The following is a 25,911-nucleotide window of genomic DNA, read 5'->3' on the forward strand; positions in this document are numbered from 1 at the left end:
TTCCAGGGTAGTATGGTGACTCCCCTTCCAGGGTAGTATGGTGACTCCCCTTCTAGGGTAGTATGGTGACTCCCCTTCCAGGGTAGTATGGTGACTCCCCTTCCAGGGTAGTATGGTGACTCCCCTTCTAGGGTAGTATGGTGACTCCCCTTCCAGGGTAGTATGGTGACTCCCCTTCCAGGGTAGTATGGTGACTCCCCTTCCAGGGTAGTATGGTGACTCCCCTTCCAGGGTAGTATGGTGACTCCCCTTCCAGGGTAGTATGGTGACTCCCCTTCCAGGGTAGTATGGTGACTCCCCTTCCAGGGTAGTATGGTGACTCCCCTTCCAGGGTAGTATGGTGACTCCAGGGTAGTATGGTGACTCCCCTTCCAGGGTAGTATGGTGACTCCCCTTCCAGGGTAGTATGGTGACTCCCCTTCCAGGGTAGTATGGTGACTCCCCTTCCAGGGTAGTATGGTGACTCCAATTCCAGGGTAGTATGGTGACTCCCCTTCCAGGGTAGTATGGTGACTCCCCTTCCAAGGTAGTATGGTGACTCCCCTTTCAGGGTAGTATGGTGACTCCCCTTCCAGGGTAGCATGGTGACTCCCCTTCCAGGGTAGTATGGTGACTCCCCTTCCAGGGTAGTATGGTGACTCCTCTTCCAGGGTAGTATGGTGACTCCCCTTCCAGGGTAGTATGGTGACTCCCCTTCCAGGGTAGTATGGTGACTCCCCTTCCAGGGTAGTATGGTGACTCCCCTTCCAGGGTAGTATGGTGACTCCAATTCCAGGGTAGTATGGTGACTCCCCTTCCAGGGTAGTATGGTGACTCCCCTTTCCAGGGTAGTATGGTGATGGGTAGATGGTGACTCCCCTTCCAGGGTAGTATGGTGACTCCCCTTCCAAGTATGGTGACTCAGGGTAGTATGGTGACTCCCCTTCCAGGGTAGTATGGTGACTCCCCTTCCAGGGTAGTATGGTGACTCCCCTTCCAGGGTAGTATGGTGACTCCCCTTCCAGAGTAGTATGGTGACTCCCCTTCCAGGGTAGTATGGTGACTCCCCTTCCAGGGTAGTATGGTGACTCCCTTCCAGGGTAGTATGGTGACTCCCCTTCCAGGGTAGTATGGTGGCTCCCCTTCCAGGGTAGTATGGTGACTCCCCTTCCAGGGTAGTATGGTGACTCCCCTTCCAGGGTAGTATGGTGGCTCCCCTTCCAGGGTAGTATGGTGACTCCCCTTCCAGGGTAGTATGGTGACTCCCCTTCCAGGGTAGTATGGTGACTCCCCTTCCAGGATAGTATGGTGGCTCCCCTTCCAGGGTAGTATGGTGACTCCCCTTCCAGGGTAGTATGGTGACTCCCCTTCCAGGGTAGTATGGTGGCTCCATCTGGAAGCCTTTGGCTTCCGTCAGTACCTGAGGTTCCCGCTCTGCTGGACAACGAGCTGTGGGGAGACTTCGCTTGATGTCACTGACCTTATCATATCTGGCACATTTCCCTTCTGACGAGACCATGAAGTCTAAATTGATCAACTGACGTCTTGCCGTCAATACACCTCTGTACGAGGAGTACGGGGGTAGCCAGGTGAAGAGCTACACCTGTCCGAATGACCTGCGGGTCGAGCCGAGTGCCCAAAGAGGATTAAAAGAGAGAGCTAAAAGAAAATCTCCTGAATGTGGTGCTCTCACTGCTCGGAGACGAACTGTGTCCTTTCCTGAGGCTATGTTGAGCATTGTTTGGGCTATATGTATAATGTCGCAGCTAACGCAAGGCACCACTGAAGTCAGCTGGGCGACGCGTGTCCACATAATCCTACCATGGACGTGCCCTAACGCTGCCACGGTCGTGCCCTAATTAATGCTGCCACAGACGTGCCCTAATTAACGCGGCCACGGACATGCCCTAATTAACGTGACCCGGGACGTGTCCTAATTAACGCGGCCACGTACGTGCCCTAGTTAACGCGGCCACGGACGTGCCCTAATTAACGCGGCCACGGACGTTCCCCCTGACATTTCATCGCCTGCAACAAAAGTGGGCACAATAGTAACAAAAGAATAATTACAGACGAGAAATTAATTCCTCGATTATCTTATCGCCTAATTATTTTTTTGTGCGTTAGTTACATTAAGGGTAAAGCGCTAAAACCGTAGGGACGCCCCCCTTACAGCATCTAGGGGGATAATCATAATTAAGCGCTAAACTCACAAGGGCCACACAGCGATGGTACCCTGGGGGGGGGGAGGAAGGATTATTATTATTATTATAATCAAGGGGGAAGCGCTAAACCCGGAGGATTATACAGCGCCTGGGGGGGGATGTGGAAGGCATTCAGGCTTAATTCGGGGAACTGGAGCACAGATCCAATTCCTTAAATCAAGAGCCCCTCACCAACATCAAGGAACCTTCCTTGAGGGGTGGGGGGAGGAAGGAGAGAAGAGGGAAGTAAGTCAGGTTTGATACGAACCGAGGGCAGCTCCCTTTCCCCGGATCGAGAGCCCCCCGGTTTAGGGATGGATTTTTTTCTGACTGGTTCCTTGAATTTTTGGGATTGTTGTCTTAATGGGTTTTTAGGGAGTTTTGGGGGATTTTTTAGGGGCGTTTTGGGCTTAATTGTCTACTTTGGGCTTTCATAGGCTTACTGGGCTGTTCTTTGAGCTTAATTGGCTTACTGGGCTTTTTGTGGCGTTTTTAGGCTTAACAAATTTGTTCTGGGAGGCGTTCTTGAAATTAACGGGCTTTCTTAAGGCTTAATTTGATTTCTTATGGGTTAACTGAGTTCCTTAGGGCTTAATTGGCTTTCTTAGGATAAACTGGTTTTCTTAGCACTTTCAGGGCTTAGCTTTCCTAGGGTTTAATGGATTTTCTTAGGGTTCAAGGGGTTTATTAAGGCTTTTGTGGGTTTAATGGGCTTTTGTAAGGCTTTAATAACTTTTTTTTGTAATGCATTATGGAGAATTTGATATCCGATAACCCAATAAAGCCAAGCTTTATTGAATTCTTTATTACCAAGCCTGTGGCTTTTTCTGGAAAATTTTAAGCCAGTTCCTGATGAGCCAGGCTGTGGTGCACCCACTGGTATGCTCACGACGGTCACCAACAACCTGGTCGAGAAGGTACAAGGGGCGACGCGCCCCTCGTAGCTGTATCGAGGTAATAACCCATGTATGTCTACATAATGTCAATATAGGCCTAACAAGAGGGATTACCTAGGAGGGATAACCTGGGGTAACATGAAGCCAGGCAGTGTGGCTTGTTACTGGGTTACCCTGGGTCCTCTTCCTCTCTGTTACCCAAGTTACTGGGTACCCTGGCAACCCAGGGAATATTCACAGAGGTGTATACCTCTCAGGGTAAAATCACTGAAAGGTGTAAATAAGGGAATATTCAAAGAGGTGTATACCTCTCAGGGTATAATCACTGAAAGGTGTATATAAAGGAATATTCAAAGGTGTATACCTCTCAGGGTATATTTATTGAAAAGTGTATATATCTCAGGGTATATATACCCTGAGATATATACACCTCTGTGTATATATCTCAGGGTATATTCAGAGGTGTATACCTCTCAGCATATATTCACAGAGGTGCATATCCCTCAGGGTATATACAGAGTTTACTCAGCATTTTAGGGATTAAAGTATACTTAACTGGTGATAAAAACAGGTCACATGCAACCTTAATGACCTTAATGCAGTCTTTAAACTACGTGTGACCTTAATGACCTCGTCTAGTTAATAGGCTTTAAACTCTGTTAACCAATCAACCATGTTAATTCTACTCGCCTCGCCCAGGATTCGACCCTGGTTGATTCGGTTGAGATACGAGAAGTCTGTTTCTCTTTAGTGTATAATGTTTATTAAAATATTTTAAGGAGCCGCAAAACCCGTAGGGGCAATAGATTGCCTGGGAAATGCGAAGCAGTCAGGTTCGAGCCAAAGGAGAGGACAAATACAGTTCCTTGGATCAAGAGCCCTCCTCACCAGCATCAAGGAACATTCCTCAGCCTCTTCAAAATTCATAAAAAATAATCTTATTTGCGTACAGGCAAAAATCCATTTCAAACTTTTACCTGGATTTAAAAGGATTACACAAAGTGGCTTAAAAAAAAAACAAGAAATCCCCCCAAAAATCGCGTTTTCCGTCAACCTCACTTAACTAAAAATTGGTCCAAATCCGCCGGGAATCCGGCACCAAGACGGGGCAATCCACCGCCACTTGGCGAACGCCAACACAGGCGTAATTACTCCAGAGCGGGATTTTTTGGGGCGTAACTTTTTCAATATAAACTTTTACCATTAGTGAGCTTTATTAGAGCGTCATGTAACAGGGAGCTCACCCGACACCTATCATTGTTGAATTCTACATTACTCACCTGTGGAATTCAACCATATTTAGAGAAAGCTCACTTAACACCCATCACTACTGAATTCTAAATCACTCACTTGTAGAATTCAATCCTATTTGGTTTTACAGAGCTCACTTGACACCTATAATTGTTGAATTCTACATTACTCACCTGTGGAATTCAACCATATTTAGAGAAAGCTCACTTAACACCCATCACTACTGAATTCTAAATCACTCACTTGTGGAATTCAATCCTACTTGCTTTTACAGAGCTCACCTGACACTTGCCATTATTGAATTCTACATTACTCACCTGTGGAATTCAACTATATTTGGCTGCAAATAACATGGTGCTGCCCAGACTGCAGCTGAAGTTAGTAAGTTTATTCAGGTACACGTAAAGTCAAAGTTGCTTATTTCCATTAGGGTCCTTGACTTATTTCCATTTTATCCTTGATTTATTTCCAATGGGGTCCTTGATTTATTTCCAGTGGGGTCACTGATTTATTCCCAGGGGGTCCTTCATTTATTTCCAGTGGGGTCCTTGATTTATTTCCAGTGGGGTCACTGATTTATTCCCAGGGGGTCCTTCATTTATTTCCAGTGGGGTCCTTGATTTACTTCAAGTGTATCCTTGATTTATTTCCACTGGGGTCCTTGATTTATTTCCAGTGGGGTCACTGATTTATTCCCAGGGGGTCCTTCATTTATTTCCAGTGGGGTCCTTGATTTATTTCCAGTGGGGTCACTGATTTATTTCCAGGGTGTCCTTCATTTATTTCCAGTGTGGTCCTTCATTTACTTCAAGTGCATCCTTGATTTATTTCCAGTGGGGTCCTTGATTTATTTCCATTGGGGTCGATTGTTTTGTTTCCAGTGGGGTCCTTGATTTATTTACATTTGGGGTCCTTGATTTATTTCTATTTGGGGTCCTTGATTTATTTCTATTTGGAGTTCTTGATTTATTTTCATTAGGGTCCTTGACCTATTTCCACTGAATCTGAAGCCTGGGCTTCAGATCCGTCAAGACCAAATCACTATATACCTCTTCCTACGCACATCTTCGACTATCCCACGTATTCACAGCTCTATTTTACCGATGGAGCCACTGGTGGGCGAAACGTCTACACAATATATATATATATTAAAATGGTATAAAATACCGACAGGTTGTTAGGTAAGACACATATGCAACAGCTAGGTATCTTTATTTCGAAACGTTTCGCCTACTGTGTAGGCGAAACGTTTCATATATAGATATATATGTACATATATGTATATATGTATATATATATATATATATATATATATATATATATATATATATATATATATATATATATATATATATATATATATATATATATATATGTATATATATATATATATATATATATATATATATATATATATATATATATATAAAATTTAAAACAGTGATTGTAAAAAGATTTTAAATGTATATATAAAAGTTTCTGAAAGACAAACGCATTTACAAACTTTGAGTGAGAGAGAAAAAAAGTTAGCTTTATCTTACCTCCTTAAAACAGAATTAATCCCAGGTTATCTTCGGTATAAAAATCCCCTTGGATTTTTTTTGTGTTTTTATTTAATAAAGCGTCCACTAACTTCCTCATACGGTCCACTGGATTAACCTTGTCTAAATCCCCCCGTTCAAATCACAATTGTAATCCTCACTCTTTTCGTCAGGGGATTTCAATCTCGACACTTTCAAAGTGTGGAGATGGGAGCCGCGAGTAGCGCGAGTCAGCCAGCGAGCGACACCCTCACTCCACCACCACCGCGACCATACTGAACTGAACCTTCACTGCTTAATACACACACACGGGTCACTCTACAGTCAGTCCTTCTCTCTCCCTTTTGCTCTCTCTCTCTCTCTCTCTCTCTCTCTCTCTCTCTCTCTCTCTCTCTCTCTCTCTCTCTCTTTTACACAGGGTTTGACAAGGTTAAGGATCCCTAGGTTTATTGACAAGCTATTTACAGGTTAAGGATTCCTAACTTTATTGACAAGCTAAGAGCTGTTACCTACATCAGCTCATTTGAAAGCATTTTTATTATGAGACATACAAGTAGGGAACAGGATGAAGTTGGAGCCATCTGTGGGCCAGCATTTTCATTTCATCAACTGACTTTATTTATCTAGTTGACATCATTATGCTGTACGAATGTGTTCCATACTCGAGTCATCCTGGGATAAATGATCTCAGATTAAGTGATGTTCTGGAGAAGGGTACAGCCAGAGTGAAGTTGCTGCTTTCTGCCCGTCTTGTGGCATAAAACCTTGTTTCACGCTGTCCTCGAAGTGGATCCAAGTGTGGTACTTTGACAATATTGGCCTTGTACATAACAGTAAGGCCACCCACATCCCTCCTGTGTTGAAGGCTCTGCTGAAATGACAGATCTATTCAGTATGGGTCCAGACGAGAGATGAGACATCTTGCTCTGTTCTCTACTCTGTCAAGCAGTCGCAGGTGAGAGGGGAAAGGGAGGCAAACCATGAAAGTGGAGCATACTCAAGGTGTGAGCGTACTTGTGCCTCGTACAGAATCTTGCAACCCCCACTGTCAGGCAGATGCGAGATACGGCGAAGTACTGTAAGCTTCCTGGCTGCTTTGTTTGCAAGATTTACAACGTGGTTCTTCATGGTCAGTTTGGAGTCAAATTTCACCCCAAGGGTATCAACTTCTTCACCAGGTACCAACACTCTCCCATTCATCCTTACTACTGCACCAGCATTGCCATCATGGTGCCTAGAGACGATCATCATTTGGGTTTTCTCAGGTGCAAATGTTACTTGCCATCTGTTTCCCCAAGCTGATATAGCTCTTAGCTGGTGATTGATGTAGCTTATAGCAGCTGGCATTTTTTCTGTTGGATAAGTAAATATCAGTATACAGTCGTCTGCACATGCAGGGGATTCTGGGATGAGATGAAGAAGGTCATTGAAGTAGACATTCCATAACAATGGTCCCATCACGCTTCCTTGTGGAACACTTGCCCCAGTAGGATGTCTTGCTGATTCTGTTCCATTGAGAACTACACTTAGAGATCTACCATGAAGGTAATCACTGAGGAGACATAGCGTAGAGCCTGCAGTTCCCAGAGCTTGAAGTTTCTGTTAGAGGCCCTGGTGCCACACTCGGTCGAAAGCACCAGCAATGTCAAGTGCCACACAGCTGACTTTGGATTCATCTCTCTCCTCATCATATCTCTCTCTCTCTCTTTGTCTCTCTCTCTCTCTTCCCACCTTTGTGTCTTTCTGTGTGTGTGTAGCTGTCTTTCTGTGTCTGTCTCTACACGCCACACCTCAAGTTATTTGATTCTTCCTGTTCTTAGGTTTCTGTAAATAAATAAGCAAGCTTACACGCTTTTACACTATTTACATACTATCATAAGTGTAAACGGGGCCATTTTATTTAGCCTAGAGAGAAACTGCTGTAAATACTACACCACAATCTTATATTTTCCCGATTTACAGCATTTGTAAATAAGCAACCAAGCCTAAACGCATTTTTCCAGTATTTACATATCATAAGCGTAAATATGTAAATTTTCTGCCATATACGTTTCTCGTTTTTTTCGCGTATGTAAATCAGCAAGCAAGCCTTTATGAATTTACGCCTGATTTACATAGCAAGGCGTATGAAAATTATCCAGGAAAACCCGGTAAACTCACACTGACTTATTTTCTTTGATTCTCCTTGTGATGTAATAGGTTGTTATGGTGTCTAGTTTGAAGACTATCGACCGAACGATGGTCATTAAGGTTGCAGTTAGTGGGGCTGAAGTTAGATGGTGGTGTATATGCGTTGAGAAAATACACACCTCTCAGTGTATATACACTGAGATATTTACATCTTGCGGTGTATATGCTCTGAGAAATACACACGTCTATATACACACCTCGCAATATTCACACCTCATTATATACACATACCGAGATACACATCCATATCTCATAAACATAGATGTATATAACGCACATTCACATCTATGTGTATGTACAATAAGATACACCTCTCAGTGTATATACAGTGTATATTCACTGAGACACACACCTCAGTGCATATACAGAGATATACACTTTTGCGTATACAGAGATATACATTTTTGCGTATAAGAGAACGGAGGTCGAAAACCAGCCACGATTTGGTCACTTTCGACTGGTTTCAAATCTATCTTCGGGGAGTAGAATGAACTGACAGCCGAGGAATAGACGCTCCCTTTTCCGTTTCCTCGGATCAAACCGGATGGCTTCCCCATTCCCTCAGTTTCCCCCCTTCCTCTTTCTACCTCCCCGGAGGCGCTGCACCAACCCATACGTGCTTAGCGCTCCCTCACGAATAATGGTAATAACCTTGCATTCCACGCTGGAGTGACAGTCCTGTGACCTTTGCTTCACCACCGGCACATTTCCACGTTCACCTCTGTAACAGTCGCACCTTTGTAAGTCACACAGTTAATTGTTGAAAAGTTGTAACAGTCACACCTCTGTAACAGTCGCACCTTTGTAACAGTCACACAGTTAACAGTTGCAATGTTTTAACAGTCGCACAGTTATAACAGTCACACCTCTGTAACAGTCGCACAGTTGCAACAGTCGCACAGTTGTAACAGACGCACCTTTGTAACAGTCGCACAATTGCAAGTCACCTCTGTAGCAGTTGCACAGTTGTATGTCACATAGTTGTAACAGTCACACTTACAACACACAGTTGTAACAGTCACACCTGTAACACACAGTTGTAACAGTCACACTTGTAACACACAGTTGTAACAGTCACACTTGTAACACACAGTTGTAACAGTCTCAGATGTAACACAGTTGTAACAGTCACACTTGTAACACACCGCTGTAACAGTCACAGCTGTAACACAGTTGTGACAGTCACAGCTGTTACACAGTTGTATCAGTCACAGCTGTTACACAGTTGTTACAGTCACAGCTGTAACACAGTTGTAACAGTCACAGCTGTAACACAGTTGTAACAGTCACAACTGTAACACAGTTGTAACAGTCACAGCTGTTACACAGTTGTAACAGTCACAGCTGTAACACAGTTGTAACAGTCACATTTGTAACACACAGTTGTAACAGCCACAGCTGTAACACAGTTGTAACAGTCACACTTGTAACACACAGTTGTAACAGTCACAGCTGTAACACAGTTGTAACAGTCACAGCTGTTACACAGTTGTAACAGTCACAGCTGTAACACAGTTGTAACAGTCACACTTGTAACACACAGTTGTAACAGTCACAGCTGTAACACAGTTGTAACAGTCACACTTGTAACACACAGTTGTAACAGTCACAGCTGTTACACAGTTGTAACAGTCACAGCTGTTACACAGTTGTAACAGTCACAGCTGTAACACAGTTGTAACAGTCACACTTGTAACATCCAGTTGTAACAGTCACACTTGTAACACACAGTTGTAACAGTCACAATTGTAATACACAGTTGTAACAGTCACACTTGTAACACAGTTGTAACAGTCAGACTTGTAACACACAGTTGTAACAGTCACACTTGTAACACACAGTTGTAACAGTCACACTTTTAACACAGTTGTAACAGTCAGACTTGTAACACACAGTTGTAACAGTCACACTTGTAACACACAGTTGTAACAGTCACACTTGTAACACAGTTGTAACAGTCACACTTGTAACACACAGTTGTAACAGTCACAATTGTAACACACAGTTGTAACAGTCACAGCTGTAACACAGTTGTAACAGTCACACTTGTAACACACAGTTGTAACAGTCACACTTGTAACACAGTTGTAACAGTCAGACTTGTAACACACAGTTGTAACAATCACACTTGTAACACACAGTTGTAACAGTCAGACTTGTAACACACAGTTGTAACAGTCACACTTGTAACACACAGTTGTAACAGTCAGACTTGTAACACACAGTTGTAACAGTCACACTTGTAACACACAGTTGTAACAGTCACACTTGTAACACACAGTTGTAACAGTCACACTTGTAACACACAGTTGTAACAGTCACACTTGCAACACACAGTTGTAACAGTCACACTTGTAACACAGTTGTAACAGTCACACTTGTAACACACAGTTGTAACAGTCACACTTGTAACACACAGTTGTGACAGTCACACTTGCAACACACAGTTGTAACAGTCAGACTTGTAACACACAGTCGTAACAGTCACACTTGTAACACAGTTGTAACAGTCACACTTGTAACACACAGTTGTAACAGTCACAATTGTAACACACAGTTGTAACAGTCACACTTGTAACACACAGTTGTAACAGTCAGACTTGTAACACACAGTTGTAACAGTCACACTTGTAACACAGTTGTAACAGTCACACTTGTAACATACAGTTGTAACAGTCACACTTGTAACACACAGTTGTAACAGTCAGATTTGTAACACAGTTGTAACAGTCACACTTGTAACACAAAGTTGTAACAGTCACACTTGCAACACACAGTTGTAACAGTCACACTTGTAACACACAGTTGTAGCAGTCACACTTGTAACACACAGTTGTAACAGTCACACTTGTAACACACAGTTGTAACAGTCACACTTGTAACACAGTTGTAACAGTCACACTTGTAACATACAGTTGTAACAGTCACACTTGTAACACACAGTTGTAACAGTCACACTTGTAACACACAGTTGTAACAGTCACACTTGTAACACACAGTTGTAACAGTCACACTTGTAACACAGTTGTAACAGTCACACTTGTAACATACAGTTGTAACAGTCACACTTGTAACACACAGTTGTAACAGTCACACTTGTAACACAAAGTTGTAACAGTCACACTTGCAACACACAGTTGTAACAGTCACACTTGTAACACACAGTTGTAACAGTCACACTTGTAACACACAGTTGTAACAGTCAGACTTGTAACACACAGTTGTAACAGTCACACTTGTAACACAGTTGTAACAGTCACACTTGTAACATACAGTTGTAACAGTCACACTTGTAACACACAGTTGTAACAGTCAGACTTGTAACACAGTTGTAACAGTCACACTTGTAACACAAAGTTGTAACAGTCACACTTGCAACACACAGTTGTAACAGTCACACTTGTAACACACAGTTGTAACAGTCACACTTGTAACACACAGTTGTAACAGTCACACTTGTAACACAAAGTTGTAACAGTCACACTTGCAACACACAGTTGTAACAGTCACACTTGTAACACACAGTTGTAACAGTCACACTTGTAACACACAGTTGTAACAGTCACACTTGCAACACACAGTTGTAACAGTCAGACTTGTAACACACAGTTGTAACAGTCACACTTGTATCACACAGTTGTATCAGTCACACTTGTAACACACAGTTTTAACAGTCACACTTGTAACACACAGTTGTAACAGTCACACTTGTAACACACAGTTGTAACAATCACACTTGTAACACACAGTTGTAACAGTCAGACTTGTAACACACAGTTGTAACAGTCACACTTGTAACACACAGTTGTAACAGTCAGACTTGTAACACACAGTTGTAACAGTCACACTTGTAACACACAGTTGTAACAGTCAGACTTGTAACACACAGTTGTAACAGTCACACTTGTAACACACAGTTGTAACAGTCACACTTGTAACACACAGTTGTAACAGTCACACTTGTAACACACAGTTGTAACAGTCACACTTGCAACACACAGTTGTAACAGTCACACTTGTAACACACAGTTGTAACAGTCACACTTGTAACACACAGTTGTAACAGTCACACTTGTAACACACAGTTGTGACAGTCACACTTGCAACACACAGTTGTAACAGTCAGACTTGTAACACACAGTCGTAACAGTCACACTTGTAACACAGTTGTAACAGTCACACTTGTAACACACAGTTGTAACAGTCACAATTGTAACACACAGTTGTAACAGTCACACTTGTAACACACAGTTGTAACAGTCAGACTTGTAACACACAGTTGTAACAGTCACACTTGTAACACAGTTGTAACAGTCACACTTGTAACATACAGTTGTAACAGTCACACTTGTAACACACAGTTGTAACAGTCAGATTTGTAACACAGTTGTAACAGTCACACTTGTAACACAAAGTTGTAACAGTCACACTTGCAACACACAGTTGTAACAGTCACACTTGTAACACACAGTTGTAGCAGTCACACTTGTAACACACAGTTGTAACAGTCACACTTGTAACACACAGTTGTAACAGTCACACTTGTAACACAGTTGTAACAGTCACACTTGTAACATACAGTTGTAACAGTCACACTTGTAACACACAGTTGTAACAGTCACACTTGTAACACACAGTTGTAACAGTCACACTTGTAACACACAGTTGTAACAGTCACACTTGTAACACAGTTGTAACAGTCACACTTGTAACATACAGTTGTAACAGTCACACTTGTAACACACAGTTGTAACAGTCACACTTGTAACACAAAGTTGTAACAGTCACACTTGCAACACACAGTTGTAACAGTCACACTTGTAACACACAGTTGTAACAGTCACACTTGTAACACACAGTTGTAACAGTCAGACTTGTAACACACAGTTGTAACAGTCACACTTGTAACACAGTTGTAACAGTCACACTTGTAACATACAGTTGTAACAGTCACACTTGTAACACACAGTTGTAACAGTCAGACTTGTAACACAGTTGTAACAGTCACACTTGTAACACAAAGTTGTAACAGTCACACTTGCAACACACAGTTGTAACAGTCACACTTGTAACACACAGTTGTAACAGTCACACTTGTAACACACAGTTGTAACAGTCACACTTGTAACACAAAGTTGTAACAGTCACACTTGCAACACACAGTTGTAACAGTCACACTTGTAACACACAGTTGTAACAGTCACACTTGTAACACACAGTTGTAACAGTCACACTTGCAACACACAGTTGTAACAGTCAGACTTGTAACACACAGTTGTAACAGTCACACTTGTAGCACACAGTTGTATCAGTCACACTTGTAACACACAGTTTTAACAGTCACACTTGTAACACACAGTTGTAACAGTCACACTTGTAACACACAGTTGTATCAGTCACACTTGTAACACACAGTTGTAACAGTCACACTTGTAGCACACAGTTGTATCAGTCACACTTGTAGCACACAGTTGTAACAGTCACACTTGTAACACACAGTTGTAACAGTCACACTTGTAACACACAGTTGTATCAGTCACACTTGTAACACACAGTTGTAACAGTCAGACTTGTAACACACAGTTGTATCAGTCACACTTGTAACACACAGTTGTAACAGTCACATTTGTAACACACAGTTGTAACACACAGTTGTAACAGTCAGACTTGTAACACACAGTTGTATCAGTCACTCTTGTAACACACAGTTGTAACAGTCACACTTGTAACACACAGTTGTAACAGTCACACTTGTAACACACAGTTGTAACAGTCAGACTTGTAACACACAGTTGTATCAGTCACACTTGTAACACACAGTTGTATCAGTCACACTTGTAACACACAGTTGTAACAGTCACACTTGTAACACACAGTTGTATCAGTCACACTTGTAACACACAGTTGTAACAGTCACACTTGTAACACATAGTTGTAACAGTCACACTTGTAACACACAGTTGTATCAGTCACACTTGTAACACACAGTTGTAACAGTCACAATTGTAACACACAGTTGTATCAGTCACACTTGTAACACACAGTTGTAACAGTCACACTTGCAACACACAGTTGTAACAGTCACACTTGTAACACACAGTTGTAACAGTCACACTTGTAACACAGTTGTAACAGTCACACTTGTAACACACAGTTGTAACAGTCACAATTGTAACACACAGTTGTAACAGTCACACTTGTAACACACAGTTGTAACAGTCAGACTTGTAACACACAGTTGTAACAGTCACACTTGTAACACAGTTGTAACAGTCACACTTGTAACATACAGTTGTAACAGTCACACTTGTAACACACAGTTGTAACAGTCAGACTTGTAACACAGTTGTAACAGTCACACTTGTAACACAAAGTTGTAACAGTCACACTTGCAACACACAGTTGTAACAGTCACACTTGTAACACACAGTTGTAACAGTCACACTTGTAACACACAGTTGTAACAGTCACACTTGTAACACACAGTTGTAACAGTCACACTTGTAACACAGTTGTAACAGTCACACTTGTAACATACAGTTGTAACAGTCACACTTGTAACACACAGTTGTAACAGTCACACTTGTAACACACAGTTGTAACAGTCACACTTGTAACACAGTTGTAACAGTCACACTTGTAACATACAGTTGTAACAGTCACACTTGTAACACACAGTTGTAACAGTCACACTTGTAACACACAGTTGTAACAGTCACACTTGCAACACACAGTTGTAACAGTCAGACTTGTAACACACAGTTGTAACAGTCAGACTTGTAACACACAGTTGTATCAGTCACACTTGTAACACACAGTTGTAACAGTCAGACTTGTAACACACAGTTGTATCAGTCACACTTGTAACACACAGTTGTAACAGTCAGACTTGTAACACACAGTTGTATCAGTCACACTTGTAACACACAGTTGTAACAGTCAGACTTGTAACACACAGTTGTATCAGTCACACTTGTAACACAGTTGTAACAGTCACACTTGTAACACACAGTTGTAACAGTCACACTTGTAACACACAGTTGTATCAGTCACACTTGTAACACACAGTTGTATCAATCACACTTGTAACACACAGTTGTAACAGTCAGACTTGTAACACACAGTTGTATCAGTCACACTTGTAACACAGTTGTAACAGTCACACTTGTAACACACAGTTGTAACAGTCACACTTGTAACACACAGTTGTATCAGTCACACTTGTAACACACAGTTGTAACAGTCACAGCTGTAGTTCAGAACTATGTATAATATTCTGATAGTTAAAATTTTTGGAAATATTCGTATTCATGTATTTGACTGAAATGTGACCGAGCGAAACATCTGATGATGGAAATGTGGGTTGTAGCACACCTGCCATGATGGTAGGATGGCAGACAACACCCGACACAGCCTGTGAATACATTGAGAGGTGTATATCTCTCAGTGTATACATAATGAATTATGTATATCAGTGTATACACTGAGGTATACCGCACTTTCTCTACATTTAGAGGTATATCTTTCTCAGTGTATACACAGTGAGTGGTATACCTCTCTATTCATACACATAGAGACGTTCCACAATGTATACTTAGTGAGGTGTATATCTGTGTATATTCACGTCAGAAATTGATTTATAACCTAGACTGATGTTGTTCAAGCGATATGCAACCTTAACGACCTTCGTGCACCTTAAACCTGAACCAAACCAACGTAAAACGGTAGCCTGTTAAAAGTTTTGCACTCTGACAGCAATACTGGTATTATCTGCCTTATGAATATGTAAGATGGCAGGTAAATCTTTACTCCTTCTTACATTTATCTTCCCTGAGAGTTTCCTAATCTTTTCTTAAACACCCGGTCCATCTCCGTGCCAGGGGTGACCAGAGAAAAGAAGAAACAAATTTTACCATCACTCACACCATCGCTGTCTTGCTAGAGGCACTCCGACTTTACACTTCAGGTGCCCTGTCAAACTACCGCAATATATCCCCACCCCTTCCCCAGATTACAGTCACTGTATTACCCACCTCCAGGACTCAAGTCTGGACGTGGGTAATACCCACCTCCTCGGTTTCCCGGAATCCCTTCATGTTACCTAACTCACACTCCAACAGCACTTCAACTCAGGAAAAATAACGAGGTGGGTTAGTTGTGAATTATTGCTACTATGGTATTGTGGGTTAATTGTGAATGTAGCTACTATGGTTTAGTTTAATATGTTGATTATGCACCCCATACCCATCCTGTGGACGGTAATCAAAAGATTACAGAGGTACATAATTGGTCCAGGGACTGGACTCCAAAGTTCTGATAGCTGAGCAAGTTACAGAGGCAATGAACTCACAATTTACAAAGGTAATGAACTCACAATTTACAAAGGTAATGAACTCCAGGTAGGTCAAGTCACAATTACGACAAGTTACAAAGGTATTTACAGATTACAGAGGTACGTAATGGGTCCAGGGACTGGGCCCCAAAGTTTTGATAGCTGAACTAGGTACAAAGGTAATGAACTCACAAGTTACAAAGGTAATGAATACTGTAAGAATGGTTACTTACGTTTATACATGGCTACAATCATGAACAAATTCCAGAGTAATGAGCAATTCACACTTCCACACCCGGTCACAACTGTAATGAGTTATTGGTGCAAATATTGATTGTTGAGTCACACACACACACACACAAACACACACACACACACACACACACACACACACACACACACACACACACACACACACACACACAAACACACACACACACACACACACACACACACACACACACACACACACACACACACACACACACACACACACAGACACACACACACACACACAGGAGCTTGAACTCGATCCCTGCAATCTCAACTAGGTGAGTGCACACACATACACACACACACACAAAGGCGATGGGACCGGACAACATCTCCCCATGGGTCCTTAGAGAAGGAGCAGAGATGCTGTGTGTGCCTCTAACCACAATCTTCAACACATCCCTTGAAACTGGGCAACTACCTGAGAAATGGAAGACAGCTAATGTAGTTCCCATATTTAAGAAAGGAAACAGAAACGAGGCAGTAAACTACAGACCTGTGTCTCTGACATGTATTGTGTGCAAAGTCATGGAGAAGATTATCAGGAGAGTGGTCGAACACCTGGAAAGGAACAAGATTATAAATGAAAACCAGCATGGGTTCATGGATGACAAATCTTGTGTCACAAACCTCCTGGAGTTTTATGACAAGGTAACAGAAGTAAGACACGAGAGAGAGGGGTGGGTAGATTGCGTTTTCCTAGACTGCAGGAAGGCCTTTGACACAGTTCCCCACAAGAGATTAGTGCAGGAGCTGGAGGATCAGGAGCATGTAAAAGGGAGGGCACTGCAATGGATAAGAGAATACCTGACAGGGAGGCAGCAACGAGTCATGGTACGTGAAGAGGTATCACAGTGGGCGCCTGTTACGAGCGGGGTCCCACAGGGGTCAGTTCTAGGACCAGTGCTGTTCTTGGTATACGTGAACGACATAACGGAAGGGATAGACTCAGAAGTGTCCTTGTTTGCAGACGATGTGAAGTTAATGAGAAGAATCGAATCGGACGAGGATCAGGCAGGACTGCAAAGAGATCTGGACAGGCTACAAGCCTGGTCCAGCAACTGGCTCCTTGAATTTAACCCTGCCAAATGCAAAGTCATGAAGATTGGGGAAGGGCAAAGAAGACCGCAGACACAATATAGTTTAGATGGCCAAAGACTGCAAACCTCACTCAAGGAAAAAGATCTGGGGGTGAGTATAACACCGAGCATATCTCCTGAGGCGCACATCAATCAGATAACTGCTGCAGCATACGGGCGCCTGGCAAACCTACGGATAGCGTTCCGATACCTCAGTAAGGATTCGTTTAAGACTCTGTACACCATCTACGTCAGGCCCATACTGGAGTATGCAGCACCAGTTTGGAATCCACACCTAGTCATGCACGTCAAGAAATTAGAGAAAGTGAAAAGGTTTGCAACAAGACTAGTCCCAGAGCTACGGGGATTGTCCTATGAAGAAAGGTTGAGGGAAATCGGCCTGACGACACTGGAGGCCAGGAGGGTCAGGGGAGACATGATAACGACATATAAAATACTGCGCGGAATAGACGAGGTGGACAAAGACGGGATGTTCCAGAGATGGGACAGACACAAGAGGTCACAATTGGAAGTTGAAGACTCAGATGAATCAAAGGGATGTTAGGAAGTATTTCTTCAGTCATAGAGTAGTCAGGCCATGGAATAGCCTAGAAAGTGATGTGGTGGAGGCAGGAACCATACATAGTTTTAAGGCGAGGTATGATAGAGCTCATGGGGCAGGGAGAGAGAGGACCTAGTAGCAATCAGCGAAGAGGCGGGGCCAGGAGCTGTGACTCGACCCCTGCAACCACAAATAGGTGAGTACAAATAGGTGAGTACACACACACACACACACACACACACACACACACACACACACACACACACACACACACACGCACACACACACACACACACACATGGTAATGCATTATTTACAGCTAGCAAAGTCAGAGTATTTCTCCAGAATGGTCTGTAATATACCACTGTGGATAAAATACTTAGCCATTTCTTGAACACTTCTGAGTGAGTTGTTTCTAAATTCATTAATTTGATCACACTCCAGTACATAATGACGCAAGGTGTGACAATAGTCCATCTGGCAAAGTTTACATTTCGTTTGGTCTACATCTGGTGGTGGTGATTTAACCTGCCAAACTACTACCTGCCAAACTACTACAGTATTGTGGGTTAGTTGTGAGTTGTTGCTACTACGGTATTGTGGGTTAGTTGTGAGTTGTTGCTACTACGGTATTGTGGGTTAGTTGTGAGTTGTTGCTACTACAGTATTGTGGGTTAGTTGTGAATTATTCCAGCTACGGCATCGTGGCTTTCATTCATCAGTAATAATCCACAACTACGCAGGAGACATCTCTAATCCACAGCATCTAGCAGAGAGAGACGACCAGCCACCCCGCAATCACTGTTCCAGTCTCTTAATAACACAGTGTGTGTGTGTGATGGAGTGGACGAGAGAACTCACACGCGATGTTAAACAGTTTTAAAGCAGATTTGGACAGCTCGCTTTCAGCATCCTTATTCTTGGGACTCTGACAGTCTCAAATAAAATACCTACATCTTAAATACGCCTCTACTTTTCTGTTCTTATCTCAAACACTTCGATAATACACGATGCTTCTTAATATGGATGGAAGTAGACAGTTCTTAGCAGATAGTCTAGGTGTGGACTCTAATATCCCCTGGTATCTGTCCTTTCCATGTACTCCCATTTGCCAGGTTACCACATGGAGAAGACGTGAGTCAGGATACGTCCTGGTGAACTTACCTGTACTCCCATTTACTTACATGAACTCCCATGGACTCCCATGGTTTCCATTTACAAAAAATATAGCAAGTACAAAGTCTCAAACTAAACAACACATGATTATACCCTTTGTACCAGTGGGAGGTGTTCCCATCTACGGCTAACGAGGATCAAGAATCTTATAAAAACGGAGTTATCAGTGGCCGCCTTTATGATTTTTCTACCTTAAATGTGGAGGATGACAATGTTTGGAAGAACACAGAGATGGATCAACGTGCTCAGAGGAACACTAACACGAAAATAGACCGATATTTCGTCGCAAAGAGATTTAGATTTTGTGGACACACTGTACCTTGTTGATCAATAACACATCAGTGCAACAGTTGGGTATCTCGAAACTTTTAGGCAATAAAAATACCCCAAGTGTTGCACATGTGCCCTGATCATCAACGTATTTGTAATGGATTCCATCAATTGTGATGTTCATGTTAGTGGGAGTTTAAAGTCTATCGACCACATGAGGGCCATTAATGTTGCCTGTAATGTGTTTACCACCTGGCAAGTTGGACCAGTCAGGTTCAACTCTCACCTACCCACACCCACTCATGTATTTGTCTAGCTACTCGTGAGTAGGTGTGCTAGGAGACAGCTAAGGTCAGGTCAGAGAAGCCAAGGTCATTCCAAGTCATGTATATACCGAAGAAGGGAACATCTGACAGTATACCGAGACAGGAAAACACAAACCTAAGCAAAAACGGAGTTTAGATTCGTGTCAAGATTGTTGCGTACACGGCCTGATGTAACCAGTCGGCGCTCTGACAATTCAAAGAGGTGTAGATGTTTCTGCGATAGTACGAGGAGTAGATACTTCTGATATTAGTACGAGGAATAGATATTTCTATGATAGTACAAGGGGTAGATACGTCTGCGATGACACAACGAGGGGTAGAGAGTTTTGGCAGAGGTCACCCCACTTCAAGGGATGGTTATGATTCCTAATTGACAGAGATGAGAGTTGTTACTGGTAGCTAAACGACCACTTATGTCTTACGAGTTTGTCGGAAAGAATGTGGCCAGTTTCACCAGTGTAGTGAATAGCGCAAGACGAACAGGAAACAAGGATATGGCAAGACGGGCAGGAAACAAGGATATGGCAAGACGGGCAGGAAACAAGGACAATAAAATCACGAAATAGATTACCCTGAAATGTATTAGTGAGAGAAAATGAACATTTATTATTCACAGAGTTATGATAGTCATTAAGATTATGTAAACAAAACACAGGAAGACCAACGCAGTCATATTCACCTGAGAGACGAGGAGAGAAGATCATTATTATAATCATTGAGGGAGCGCTAAACCCGTAGGATTATACAGCGCATGTGGGGGGGGAGGTATTCAGACTCAATTCAGGGAACTGGAGCACAGATCCAATTACCTAGATCAAGAGCCCCTCACAGGCATCAAGGAACCTACCTTGAGGGGTCGAAGCGAGAAGAGAAGATAGCTCTCTCTTGTTGATGAGTAGATATCTTTATCCTAAAACGTTGGCCTACACAGTAGGCTTCTTCAGTCGGGTACAGAAGAGTTAGCATAAGCTCTAGAGGTGTGAAGACGATGTCATCAGTCCCTCAGCCTTGAAGACTCAGTTTTGAGGTGGTCAGTCCCTCATCCTGGAGAGGAATTATGTTCCAAAGTCTGGAACAATGTGATGCTGAAGCAGCAGTGTGGACACTTAATATACTGTCAAAAGATTGAACGAAGCACACTAGTGGAAGAAAGAATGTAATGAATGGGTGTGAAAAACCGACAAGTTGAAGAATTGAGACACTTATGCAACATATGGGAATCTTTATTGAATAAACGTTTCACCAATAAAGATTCCCATATGTTAAATAAATAACAAAAAGGCACAATACCGTGACTGGAAAGATACACAAATAACCCGCACATAAAAGAGAGAAGCTTACGACGACGTTTCGGTCCGACTTGGACCATTGACAAAGTCACACTAACAGAGGTGGAGCAGGACGGCTATATATAGGCAGGAAGAGGTGGAGGTAGTAGTAGTAGTAGTAGTAGTAGTAGTAGTAGTAGTAGTAGTAGTAGTAGTAGTAGTAGTAGTAGTAGTACAAGAATTGTATATAATACCGACAGGATGAAATGACACATGCACAACACCCGGGCATCCCCACCGTAGACGTTTCGCCATCCAGCCAGCCACTGGATGGCGAAACGTCCACAACAAAAACAACCAGACGCCGCACATGTGTCTTAATTTCATCAGTAGATGTAGTAGAAGAAGAAGAGGTAGTATTCCCATATGGTGCAAAAGTGTCTCAATTCTTCAAAGAATGTAATCACTGAGAGGTCAGGTCCCTCTCAAATCCACCCCTTCTCACTTGAAAAACTTGATAAAGGAGTTTTATACGCGAAGATAACGTTGTGTTGCAGTGTCTGACAGAGTGAATATAAAATTAGTGTACAATGCTCTTTCTTGTGTTGTTCCAGTCACGGTACCGTGTCTTGTGATCTTCCAGAATGCTGGTGTGCAGAGTTTATGACATAAGGACAGGAAGATGACGGTCACAGAGGCGAAGAACGTAGGGAAACAAACGATCTTTTAACCAGTCGTGAATGGAGGAGAATGATGTAATCAGTCCCTCAACCTTGAGTCGATGTGGTCAGTCCATCAATCTTGAATTGAATATTCTATTCAAGATTGATGGACTGACCACACCAGTCGTGAATGGTTGAAGCACAATGAGTGCGCTCGACACCATATTGTGATAGATAAAACAAAAGCCACTCATTAAACAATATACATACATATATATATATATATATATATATATATATATATATATATATATATATATATATATATATATATATATATATATATATATATATATATATATATATATATATATATATATTTATATAGCAAAATTAGATGCATCAGTGTCCTGGTACCTTATTCTATATGATAGTTACACAGTGAGAATAAAAGCTATCTGTGTTTCTCCTGCCATATTTCATCACACAGTATGGGACTCATACAAGGTATTGAAATGTGTCAGCCTGAGCTGGGAGACTTCAGTAGTGTCAGCCTGAGCTGGGAGACTTCACTAGTGTCAGCCTGAGCTGGGAGACTTCACTAGTGTCAGCCTGAGCTGGGAGACTTCAGTAGTGTCAGCCTGAGCTGGGAGACTTCAGTAGTGTCAGCCTGAGCTGGGAGACTTCAGTAGTGTCAGCCTGAGCTGGGAGACTTCACTAGTGTCAGCCTGTGCTGGGAGACTTCAGTAGTGTCAGCCTGTGCTGGGAGACTTCAGTAGTGACAGCCTGAGCTGGGAGACTTCACTAGTATCAGCCTGTGCTGGGAGACTTCACTAGTGTCAGCCTGTGCTGGGAGACTTCAGTAGTGACAGCCTGAGCTGGGAGACTTCACTAGTATCAGCCTGTGCTGGGAGACTTCACTAGTGTCAGCCTGTGCTGGGAGACTTCACTAGTATCAGCCTGTGCTGGGAGACTTCACTAGTATCAGCCTGTGCTGGGAGACTTCACTAGTGTCAGCCTGTGCTGGGAGACTTCACTAGTATCAGCCTGTGCTGGGAGACTTCACTAGTGTCAGCCTGTGCTGGGAGACTTCAGTAGTGTCAGCCTGAGCAGGGAGACTTCACTAGTGTCAGCCTGTGCTGGGAGACTTCAGTAGTGACAGCCTGAGCTGGGAGACTTCAGTAGTGTCAGCCTGTGCTGGGAGACTTCAGTAGTGACAGCCTGAGCTGGGAGACTTCAGTAGTGTCAGCCTGAGCTGGGAGACTTCACTAGTGTCAACCTGAGCTGGGAGACTTCAGTAGTGTCAGCCTGAGCTGGGAGACTTCACTAGTGTCAGCCTGAGCTGGGAGACTTCAGTAGTGTCAGCCTGAGCTGGGAGACTTCAGTAGTGTCAGCCTGTGCTGGGAGACTTCAGTAGTGACAGCCTGAGCTGGGAGACTTCAGTAGTGTCAGCCTGAGCTGGGAGACTTCACTAGTGTCAGCCTGAGCTGGGAGACTTCAGTAGTGTCAGCCTGAGCTGGGAGACTTCAGTAGTGTCAGCCTGAGCTGGGAGACTTCACTAGTGTCAGCCTGTGCTGGGAGACTTCACTAGTGTCAGCCTGTGCTGGAAGACTTCACTAGTGTCAGCCTGTGCTGGGAGACTTCACTAGTGTCAGCCTGTGCTGGGAGACTTCACTAGTGTCAGCCTGAGCTGGGAGACTTCAGCAGTGACAGCCTGAGCTGGGAGACTTCACTAGTGTCAATCTGTGCTGAGAGACTTCAGTAGTATCAGCCTGTGCTGGGAGACTTCAGTAGTGTCAACCTGAGCTGGGAGACTTCAGTAGTGTCAACCTGAGCTCGGAAACTTCACTAGTGTCAGCCTGAGCTGGGAGACTTCACTAGTGTCAGCCTGAGCTGGGAGACTTCACTAGTGTCAGCCTGTGCTGGAAGACTTCAGTAGTGTCAGCCTGAGCTGGGAGACTTCAGTAGTGTCAGCCTGAGCTGGGAGACTTCAGTAGTGTCAGCCTGAGCTGGGAGACTTCAGTAGTGTCAGCCTGAGCTGGGAGACTTCAGTAGTGTCAACCTGAGCTGGGAGACTTCACTAGTGTCAACCTGAGCTGGGAGACTTCAGTAGTGTCAACCTGAGCTGGGAGACTTCAGTAGTGTCAACCTGAGCTGGGAGACTTCACTAGTGTCAGCCTGAGCTGGGAGACTTCACTAGTGTCAGCCTGAGCTGGGAGACTTCACTAGTGTCAGCCTGTGCTGGAAGACTTCAGTATGTCAGCCTGAGCTGGGAGACTTCAGTAGTGTCAGCCTGAGCTGGGAGACTTCAGTAGTGTCAGCCTGAGCTGGGAGACTTCAGTAGTGTCAGCCTGAGCTGGGAGACTTCACTAGTGTCAGCCTGAGCTGGGAGACTTCAGTAGTATCAGACTGAGCTGGGAGACTTCAGTAGTGTCAACCTGAGCTGGGAGACTTCAGTAGTGTCAACCTGAGCTGGGAGACTTCAATAGTGTCAACCTGAGCTGGGAGACTTCACTAGTGTCAGCCTGAGCCGGGAGACTTCACTAGTATCAGCCTGTGCTGGGAGACTTCAGTAGTGTCAGCCTGAGCTGGGAGACTTCACTAGTGTCAATCTGAGCTGGGAGACTTCAGTAGTGTCAGTCAGCCTGTGCTGGGAGACTTCAGTAGTGTCAGTCTGAGCTGGGAGACTTCAGTAGTGTCAGCCTGAGCTGGGAGATTTCACTAGTGTCAGCCTGAGCTGGGAGACTTCACTAGTATCAGCCTGTGCTGGGAGACTTCAGTAGTGTCAGCCTGAGCTGGGAGACTTCAGTAGTGTCAGCCTGAGCTGGGAGACTTCAGTAGTGTCAGCCTGAGCTGGGAGACTTCAGTAGTGTCAGCCTGAGCTGGGAGACTTCAGTAGTGTCAGCCTGAGCTGGGAGACTTCAGTAGTGTCAGCCTGAGCTGGGAGACTTCACTAGTGTCAGCCTGAGCTGGGAGACTTCAGTAGTATCAGACTGAGCTGGGAGACTTCAGTAGTGTCAACCTGAGCTGGGAGACTTCAGTAGTGTCAACCTGAGCTGGGAGACTTCAATAGTGTCAACCTGAGCTGGGAGACTTCACTAGTGTCAGCCTGAGCCGGGAGACTTCACTAGTATCAGCCTGTGCTGGGAGACTTCAGTAGTGTCAGCCTGAGCTGGGAGACTTCACTAGTGTCAATCTGAGCTGGGAGACTTCAGTAGTGTCAGTCAGCCTGTGCTGGGAGACTTCAGTAGTGTCAGTTCAGTAGTGTCAGCCTGAGCTGGGAGACTTCAGTAGTGTCAGCCTGAGCTGGGAGATTTTACTAGTGTCAGCCTGAGCTGGGAGACTTCAGTAGTATCAGCCTGTGCTGGGAGACTTCAGTAGTGTCATCCTGAGCTGGGAGACTTCAGTAGGACAAAGAGGACATTATCAACCGTTCCATTACAGCTTCATCAGCTACGACAGCTTCAAAGGTTTCCCTACAGATATAAATTTATAGGTTAACTGAGATAATAAACATATCTGCTGGTGTACCCAAAGGCTTCCTGGTCACCTCCTCTCATTATTTGTCATATCTTTAAAGAGAGTTCAAGGCAAGTCATTTGCCTTTGTACCAAAGTGGAGCTGATTAGGATAAATTACCCTGATAGAAACATTTCTTTGATCTCTCCTTTCGACCCAGGAACTTAAACACGTTAGGTACAAGGACACATGTGCGGGTAATGTGACACAAACAACGCGCATGTAGGAGCCTACGACAACATTACGGTCCGACTTGTTTGTGTATTGTACCAATCACGGTATTGTGCCTTTTCGTTCTTAACATGACGGTCTATTAGGCCAACATTTCGCTCTCCAGCAGCTTTGTCAATGGCTTGACAAAGCTACAGGAGAGCGAAACGTTG

The 25,911-nt window shown here is 43.5% G+C and overlaps 1 protein-coding gene across 2 annotated transcripts in view; it reads right to left on the reverse strand.

The window, feature by feature from the left end:
- The window catches only part of LOC128704227 (discoidin domain-containing receptor 2-like), a 109,873-nt gene extending 103,727 nt beyond the window's left edge, over window positions 1-6,146 (reverse strand). For both annotated transcript variants that reach the window (XM_070102975.1, XM_070102974.1), the window contains exon 1: window positions 5,872-6,146. The gene's annotated coding sequence lies outside the window, so the exon portion shown is untranslated. The remainder of the gene's footprint in view (window positions 1-5,871) is intronic.
- Window positions 6,147-25,911: the final 19,765 nt, after the last annotated feature.

Source organism: Cherax quadricarinatus, chromosome 84 (assembly GCF_038502225.1).
Source record: "Cherax quadricarinatus isolate ZL_2023a chromosome 84, ASM3850222v1, whole genome shotgun sequence".
Classification (NCBI taxonomy): domain Eukaryota; kingdom Metazoa; phylum Arthropoda; class Malacostraca; order Decapoda; family Parastacidae; genus Cherax; species Cherax quadricarinatus.